We start from the raw sequence: 9,604 nt of genomic DNA, 5'->3' as shown, positions 1-9,604 counted from the left end.
ACAGTATTTCCCTACCTCGTGCATAAGCAAGCACCTGCTTTTGAATGGCAAGAACTCCCTGTTCTTCTCCAATGATTTCTAATATAACATAACATCACAGTTAATTTTATTTGCCTGCATTGAATTAGCGTAAGTTAACGCATGGGGTTTTAAAGTGGAAGCCACCGCAGTGTTGAGCACTCTCTGAATCCGACATCAATCAGGTTTTGGCTCCCCGCCATGAGACGCAGCAGTCACCCATCATAGAGGCCTGACACTTTACAGTGAACAGTGCATGTTCCGCTGTGTCAACTCTCCCTTCATTCTGAGAAGGATCTGACAGCCACATTCCTTTCAGACCCTGTGTGGAGATGGAAGAGGTGAAGTTAAAGAAGTCTACAGTAGGACAGGAATAGTGTAATATAGGCTACAGTCTGATTCTGTATTTTACTTACATTCTAAGGGAGGTTGTGCATTGTATCATTTCCTAATAATTGCTCCCACAGTTAATTTCTTCAAACCAAGCTGCTTACCTATTGCAGATTCAGTCTTCCCAGCCTTTGACAGCTCTTTGGTCTTGGCCATAGTGGAGTTTGGAGTGTGACTGTTTGAGGTTGTGGACAGGTGTCTTTTATACTGATAACAAGTTCAAACAGGTGCCATTAATACAGGTAACGAGTGGAGGACAGAGGAGCCTCTTAAAGAAGAAGTTACAGGTCTGTGAGAGCCAGAAATCTTGCTTGTTTGTAGGTGACCAAATACTTATTTTCCACCATAATTTGCAAATAAATTCATAAAAAATCCTACAATGTGATTTTCTGGATTTCTTTTCTCATTTTGTCTGTCATAGTTGAAGTGTACCTATGATGAAAATTACAGGCCTCTCTCATCTTTTTAAGTGGGAGAACTTGCACAATTGGTGGCTGACTAAATACCTTTTTGCCCCACTGTATGTATATACAGTGCTTTCGGAAAGTATTCAGACCCCTTGACTTTTTCCGCATTGTATTAGGTTACAGCTTTATTTAAAAATTGATTAAATTGTTTTTACACACAATACCCCATAATGATAAAGTAAAATCAGGTTTTTAGAAATAAATATAAATAATATTAAAAATAAAAAACAGAAATATCACATAAGTATTCATACCCTTTACTTCCCGTATCCGCACCAGGTGGTAAGCGTTCCATAGCTCCAGCTTGGAGAACACGGTGGCCTCCCCGAGCGGCTCGAAGGCCGAGGAGATGAGAGGTAGCGGGTAGCGGTTCTTTACCGTGATATTGTTGAGACCCCTGTATTTGATGCATGGGTGCAGAGTTTTGTCCTTCTTCTCCACAAGAAGAACCCTGCGCTGGCGTGGGAGGCAGAAGGACAGATGAACCCTGCAGCTAGGGAGTCCTCAATGTCGGTCTCCATAGCCTTGGTCTCCAGACCCGACAAAGAGTACAGTCGTCCCAGGGCCGGAGTGATGCCTGGGAGAAGGTCAATCCCACAGTCATATGGTCAGTGTGGTGGCAGCGAAGTGGCCTGGGCCTTACTGAACACCTCCCGGGGGTCCTGGTATTCCGCGGGAATGGCAGGAATTTAGGAGTACTAAACAAATACAGTACAGTATATGAGGTTGCTCTAAGAGAGTGAATACCACCCCCACTGTTGTCAGAGTATATGTGGCTTACCTCCAATCAATTGTACTAAAAGTATTTCTGTATGATCAAGCTGCACTCAAGGCCATTTTAATAAACCACAGTTCGCATCTCTAGGTCCTGAGTGGCTCTTAAAATTCAAGGATTTCAGGCCCACTAAACTTTTAAATATCCAATCAAGATGAATCACAGTCTTGACTGGAGTAACCATGTGCTCCTGATGGCTCTTCAGGTGTGTGTGTGTGTGTGTGTGTGTGTGTGTGTGTGTGTGTGTGTGTGTGTGTGTGTGTGTGTGTGTGTGTGTGTGTGTGTGTGTGTGTGTGTGTGTGTGTGTGTGTGTGTGTGTGTGTGTGTGTGTGCATATGTGTGAGTAAGAGATTTGGTTTGTCGACTCCCTCTCCTCCCATCCTCCCCACGTTATTATTTTCTACCCACTAAGCAAATAAGTAAATAATCAAACAGGATCAACATATGTTGCAATTATCACTTAGCACATCAGCAGCTGTAATCCTCATCTTCTGCCTTTACTTCACAAGTGAGACACACACCAAATACTAGAACAGAGCAGCACAGCAGCACATTGCCTGCCCTGCAGGTAGTGACATATGAGTAATCCTGTTGAGGCACTGCTGAATACATTAGTCATTCTGAATACATGGTTGTTGTTGTTGTTGTTACAGAGACTCAACACATACAGTATGACAGCTAGTAACAGCTACAGTGAAGGACTGTGTGTGTGTGTGTGTGTGTGTGTGTGTGTGTGTGTGTGTGTGTGTGTGTGTGTGTGTGAGTGTGTGTGTGTGTGTGTGCGCATGTGTGTGTATGCGCGTGTGTGTGTGTGTATGCACGTGTGTGTGTTTGCGCGTGTATGCGCAAATGTGTGTGTGTCTGTATGCAGGAGTGTGTGTGTGTATGTGTGTGTATGTGTATACGCAAGTGTGTGTATGCGAGAGTGTGTGTGTATGCGCAAGTGTGTGTGTGTGTGTGTGTGTGTGTGTATGTGTGTGTGTGAGTGTGTGTGCACGTCTGTGTGTGTGGAATGTGAGGGAGGGACTCAACAAAAGGCCATAGAGAGTGAAAGCAACGTGAGGATGATAAGCCCTGAGGCATTTAAAGCTCACCAGCATTATCTTATATGTATGGTGGTATCATGGAGATTAGGCTTCAACCGTGTTATAGAACTGTGGCGCTACGCACACACACACACACACACACACACACACACACACACATACGCATGTATGCATGACACGTATTTTTATCAGGACGTCACATTGAGAATAAGATCTCTCTTGTAAGTGTGTAAACACACGCTTGTTTATATACACGCAAACAGGCACACATGCAAACACACGCACAAACACACAAATATAAACACATGCTTGAACAAACAAACACACATACGGGCAGCTTGCATGGGTCTCAGGAGATTAAACAGGAGCACATTCTTTTGGCCGATAAATTCAGCAACGATGCACATCTCTCCCAGTACCCTCAGGGTTAGACAATAACAAGCCAACCAAGGGAGGGAGAAGAATGAGCTAGGTTTGAATTTCCACAACCTTTAACCAGAACCAGGCTCAAATTAGGTTTTTCATCATAAACGTGCTACACGTAACTCGTCACAAGAATGTTTTTTAAATCAGCCATCGGCTACGGAGAAAGTCAGAGGTCAAAAGGTTGATGATAGGACAACGAACTGGAAGGTCACGATCGCTACAGACACGAAGCAGTGCTTGTTAACTGGGAGTTTAACCTCCATATCATACATTATCACCCAGTTGAGTCACAGACAATATGTAATTATAGGCATAAGGAGGTACTAGAAAGCCTTCTAGTGTGGTTAAAGAGGACTAGAAATTGGCCTCCCGGGTTGTGCAGTGGTCTAAGGCACTGCATCGCAGTGCTAGCTGTGATTCTGGGTCCAGGCTCTGTCACAGCCGGCCGCGACTGGGAGGCCCATGGGACGGCACACAATTGGCCCAGCGTCGTCCGGGTTAGGGAGGGTTTGGCCGGCAGGGATATCCTTGTCTCATCACGAACTAGCGACTCCTGTAGCGGGCCGGGCGCAGTGCACGCTGACCAGGTCGTCAGGTGTACGGTGTTTCCTCCGACACATTGGTGCGGCTGGCTTCCGGTTGGATGGGCATTGTGTCAAGAAGCAGTGCGGCTTGGTTGGGTTGTGTTTCGGAGGACGCATGGCTCTCGACCTTCGCCTCTCCCGAGTCCGTACAGGAGTTGCAGCGATGAGACTAACTACTACCAATTGGATACCACGAAATTGGGGAGAAAAAAGGGGTAAAAAAAAAGAAAGAGGACTAGAAATTAGGAAGGCAAAGATGGTAACACTTTACACTAACTTGCTCTATACCTGTGTAGTAACGCTGCAATTACAGTAGCAACGTCGCAGCAACTTTCAGAGCTTCAAAAAGAGGGCATTGAGACACACATATCTTGAATAGTTTCTGGTTGTGTTCCAGATGTGCAAATGAACATCTTGTCCTGGTACCATTTATGTCGGTCCTCTCATTCCTGTGGAACAAGCATGGTCAGAACAGAGCACACTGCTATTTTATGTTCATGAGTAGCAAACCAAAGACAAAAATAAAACAGAAAAACGTTTTCATGGAACCGAGTATTTTGAACAATTGACTATAAAACAATCAATGTGTATTCAACACAGCTGCTGCAGTGCACAGTCATTTCAACACATACAAAATAGCCGATGGGTTTGGGCACCGGGAGCAGTGATACCACAGTGTTTTCAGACGTGGATAATGGTGGTAATACGTGCTCCTGCCTCCTGCTCCTCCCACTGGTTTTTGGGCAGAAGGCAACAGTGAGTGTCAGTGTGAGTCTCCCTCCACTGCGCTACACTGTGTTTGGATGTTAATTACAATGATAATGGCGCCTATCTGCCAGCTGCCAAACCACAGCCTGTTTTTTTATTTCAGTTTTTCATTTTGTGAAGCAGCCGTGGGAGGACAGCCTGATAACGGCTGTGGTTGTTGTGTTCCGCTGCGAACAACAGTTTCATTGATAAGAATGAGTCCTAATTAAAATACTTTTATTAATCATGCAAATTGCCACCGCCTCAAGAAATATGCTGCTTTCACATACTGGAAACAGCCACTCCCAGCTCCCCTCTATAGCACTGCAAGCCAGTGCTGTGATAGCAGGAGCCCATAGGCATGCCGTCATGGTGATAGTGGATGCTTTGCCTGTTGTTCTCAAATGCAGAGGGGAAGTTTCTTTCAGAGCGTGCCTCCAGTTCAGTCAGTGATTGCAGCAGAGTTAGTTGCTGGCTGTCTAGACGGGGGGGGGGGGGGGGGGGGGGGGGGGGGGCTGGGCAAATGGTGCGCCGCCCTATGGGACTCCCGATCATGGTCGGTTGTGATACAGACCGGGATCGAACCAGGGTCTGCAGTGCCTTAGACTGCTGCGCCACTCGGGAGCCTGAATGGAGACTCTTTGGTCTCAACATGAGTTGTGTTTGTAGCAGGAGGAGAAGAAACAGTTGACCAGTGTACTAATAGTGGTACAGCTACAGCACTGAGTTAACCACACATTCATCAAATCTGTTCCAAGTTGCCTCTTCCTTCAGCCTCTCTCTGTGCAAACAGTCCTACTGAACACCCCTCAAAACTCCCACAATCCACTATCCTTCCACTCTCATATTCAAGAAGCACACTGACATCGCATTGGCCAAGGTACACTTATCGGCTCTTAACCAACCATGCTATTTTGTTAGTTTTTTTCGCTATTATAACTTGTTTTGTACATAATGTTGCTGCTACCGTCTCTTATGACCGAAAAGAGCTTCTGGACATCAGAACTATGATTGCTCACCTCAAACTGGACAAAGAGTTCTTCTTCAATGAGTCAGATGGGAGGGATATACTACTACAGACACCCGACCAGGCCCAGATCCATGTGATTCGCTGGAGAAGGAAACTGAGATTTGGTGGAAAAAGATTTGGGTGCCTTGTGAGGATCAGGCGACGAGTGGCTAATCTGCCCTTGTCTTCTGTCCTGCTAGCTAATGTTCAATCGCTGGAAAATAAATGTGACAAGCTGAACGCACTTATATCCTACCAAAGGGACATTAAAAACTGTAATATCTTATGTTTCACCGAGTCGTGGCAGAACGACGACATTAAGAACATACAGCTGGCGGGTTATACACTCCATCGGCAGGACAGAACAGCAGCCTCTGGTAAGACACGGAGCGGGGGCCTATGCATACAGTTGAAGTCAGAAGTTTACATACACCTTAGCCAAATACATTTAAACTCAGTTTTTCACAATTCCTGACATTTAATCCTAGTAAATATTCCCTGTCTTGGCTCAGTTTGGGATCACCACTTTATTTTAAGAATGTGAAATGTCAGAATGATTTATTTCAGTTTTTATTTCTTTCATCCCATTCCCAGTGGGCCAGAAGTTTACATACACGCAATTAGTATTCAGTAGAATTGGCTTTAAATTGTTGAACTTGGGTCAAACATTTCGGGTAGCCTTCCACAAGCTTCCCACAATGAGTTGGGTGAATTTTGGCCCATTCCTCCAGACAGAACTGATGTAACTGAGTCAGGTTTATAGGCCTCCTTGCTCGCACTAGATGTTTCAGTTCTGCCCACAATTGTTCAATAGGATTGAGGTCAGGGCTTTGTGATGGCCACTCTAATACCTTGACTTTGTTGTCCTCAAGCCATTTTGACACAATTTTGGAAGTATGCTTTGGGTCATTGTCCATTTGGAAGACCCATATGCGACTAAGCTATAACTGATGTCTTGAGATGAGCACAATTGGCCTAGCGTCGTCCGGGTTAGGGAGGGTTTGGCCGGTAGGGATATCCTTATCTCATCGTGTACTAGCGACTCCTGTGGCGGGCCAGGCGCAGTGCACGCTAACCAGGTCGCCAGGTGCACGGTGTTTCCTCTGACACTAAACAGGATATTTTGTCAGGACAAGATGCTAGAATATGCATATAATTGACAGCTTTGGATAGAAAACACTCTAACGTTTCCAAAACTGTAAAGATATTGTCTGAGAGTATAACTGATGTTGCAGGCGAAAGCCTGAGAAAAATCCAATCCGGAAGTGCCCCATATTTTGAAAGCTCTGCGTTCCAATGAGTCCCTATTGAGCAGTGAATGTGCCATCAACCAACTTACGCTTTCTACGTATTCCCCAAGGTGTCTACAGCGTTGTGACGTAGTTTTACGCATTTACGTTGAAGGCTACATTGCGCAAGTGGTCACATGATGCTCCCGGAGAAAATCTTGCGTAAAGTACAGAGGTACCCATTATTCCAATCACTTCTACTGAGAAACCAATTGTCCTGGTTGATATATTATCGAATAGATATTTGAAAAACAACTTGAGGATTGATTCTAAACAACGTTTGCCATGTTTCTGTCGATATTATGGAGCAAATTTGGAATATTTTTCAGCGTTGTCGTGACCGCAATTTCCAGTCGATTTCTCAGCCAAACCTCAAGAACAAACGGAGCTATTTCGCCTACAAAAATAATATTTTGGGAAAAATTTAACTTTGGCTATCTACCTGGGAGTCTCGTGAGTGAAAACATCCGAAGTTCATCAAAGGTAAACTATTTCATTTGATTGCTTTTCTGATTTTCGTGACAAGGTTGCCTGCTGCTAGCAGGGCATAATGCTATGCTAGGCTATCGATAAATTTACACAAATGCTTGTCTAGCTTTGGCTGTAAAGCATATTTTGAAAATCTGAGATGACAGGGTGATTAACAAAAGGCTAAGCTGTGTTCCAATATATTTCACTTGTGATTTTCATGAATAGGAATATTTTCTAGGAAGATTTATGTCCGTTGCGTTATGCTAATTAGTGTCAGATGATGACAACGGTCCCGTTCACGGGATGGGGTGTCACTAGAGGTTTAAGAAGCAGATTAGCTTGGTTGGGTTGTGTTTCGGAGGACGCATGGCTTTCGACCTTCTTCTCTCCCGAGTCCGTAAGGGAGTTGTAGCGATGAGACAATATATTAACAATTGGATACAACGAAAAGGGGGTAAAAAACTATTTTTTTATTATTATTATTATTATTTTTATTATTTTTTTAAGAAAATAAAATTTGTGGGTAGAACTGAAAAAGCGTGTGCGAGCAAGGAGGCCTACAAACCTGACTCAGTTACATTAGCCCTGTCAGGAGGAATGGGCCAAAAGGTAACAACACTTCCGTCACACTGATCCTCAACACAGGGGCCCCTCAGGGGTGCATGCTCAACCCCCTGCTGTACTCCCTGTTCCCTCATGACTGCACGGTCAGGCACGACTCCAACATCAAGTTTGCTGATGACATAACAGTGGTAACGATGAAACAGGCTATATGGAGGAGGTCATAGACCTGACAGTGTGGTGCAAGGACAACATCCTCTCCCTCAACATGATCAAGACAGAGGAGATGATTGTGGACTACAGGAAAAGGAGGACCGAGCCCGCCCCCATTCTCATCGACAGGGGTGTAGTGGAGCAGGTTGAGAGCTTCAAGTTCCTTGGTGTCCACATCACCAAGCACACCAAGAGGGCATGACAAAACCTATTCCCCCTCAGGAGACTGAAAAGATTTGGCATGGGTCCTTAGATCCTCAAAAGGTTTTTCAGCTGAACCACTGTCTGGTATGGCAACTGCTCGGCTTCCAACCGCAAGGCACTACAGAGAGGGTAGTGCGTACGGCCCAGTACATCACCGGGGCCAAGCTTCCTGCCATCCAGGAGTTCTATACCAGGCGTTGTCAGAGAAAGGATATTTTTGCAATGCCCCCACTCCCTTGGAACGCTGCTGCTACTCTCTGTTATTATCTATGCATAGTCACTTTAATAACTCTACCTACATGTACATATTACCTCAATTACCTCAACACAGGTGGCCCCGCACATTGACATTGACTTTGTACTGGTACCCCTGTATATAGCCTCGCCATTGTTATTTACTGTTTTAATTATTTGTTATTCTTATTTCATACTTTTGGGGGGGGGGTATTTTCTTAAAACTGCATTGTTGGTTAAGGGCTTGTAAGTAAGCATTTCACTGTAAGGTTGAATACCTGTTGTATTCGGCGCATGTGACAAATACAATTTGATTTGATTTAATTAACTAATACCAATCCCTAACAATGGTGAGTGCACCTGACGTAACTAATGTGTCTGTGATAGATACGTATAAAGGCCTCATCTGCCCAACCAATCCAGACACGATTAAGACAGTAATTGTCCGCAGGCACAGCGAATAGAATAGCCCTGCTCCGGAAATTAAGCTACTTTTTAAAGCCTAAAGTAATAGAGAGAGAGAGGTCTTCATACGACGCTAGCTGCTATCTCCTCACAGGCAGGGAGTAATATTCCTCACCATGGCAACAAAATGGAGGCCTTTCGTCATGCTTAACCAGCCATGGTAATCAGGGGAAAAGTCCGCCGCACCTTCAATAATCATAGGGAAATTCAGCTTTTGTGGCATTTTGTGCCGTCATATGACTTGTACAGGCAGGGGAGATGATTGTGTCGAGTCCTGCATGTGTAGGCTGAATGAGGCAGCTATTCTCCTAGCATCTGGTGCATTATGAGTTTGGGAATAGCCTCATTCACGACTGGGTGTTTAAGTAAAGCCCCATGCTTTACTTTAGAAGATAGATATTGCTCAATCTGAAAGAGATTACTCAATCTATTCCAAAAACAGGGCAGTAAATCTAATGGGACTGGGAGCTCATCAAGATCCACACAACTGTTGGGTATTGTCAGGGGCGGACTGAGACCAGAAATCGGCCCTGGCATTTCTAACACACCGGCCCATTTTTTCCTTGAGGTCCCCACACCGGACCATTTTTTTCCTGAAGGCCCAAACACTGGCCCATTTCTTTCCTTGAGGCCCCCATTATTAACCAGATAATGATAATTTTGCACCAAAAATAAATATATAGTTAGACCAACACTAGGCTAAAA

The sequence above is a fragment of the Oncorhynchus mykiss genome, chromosome 13 (genome assembly GCF_057628025.1).
Source record: "Oncorhynchus mykiss isolate SJ-2025 chromosome 13, ASM5762802v1, whole genome shotgun sequence".
NCBI lineage: Eukaryota > Metazoa > Chordata > Actinopteri > Salmoniformes > Salmonidae > Oncorhynchus > Oncorhynchus mykiss.
This window is presented reverse-complemented; position numbering follows the sequence as displayed.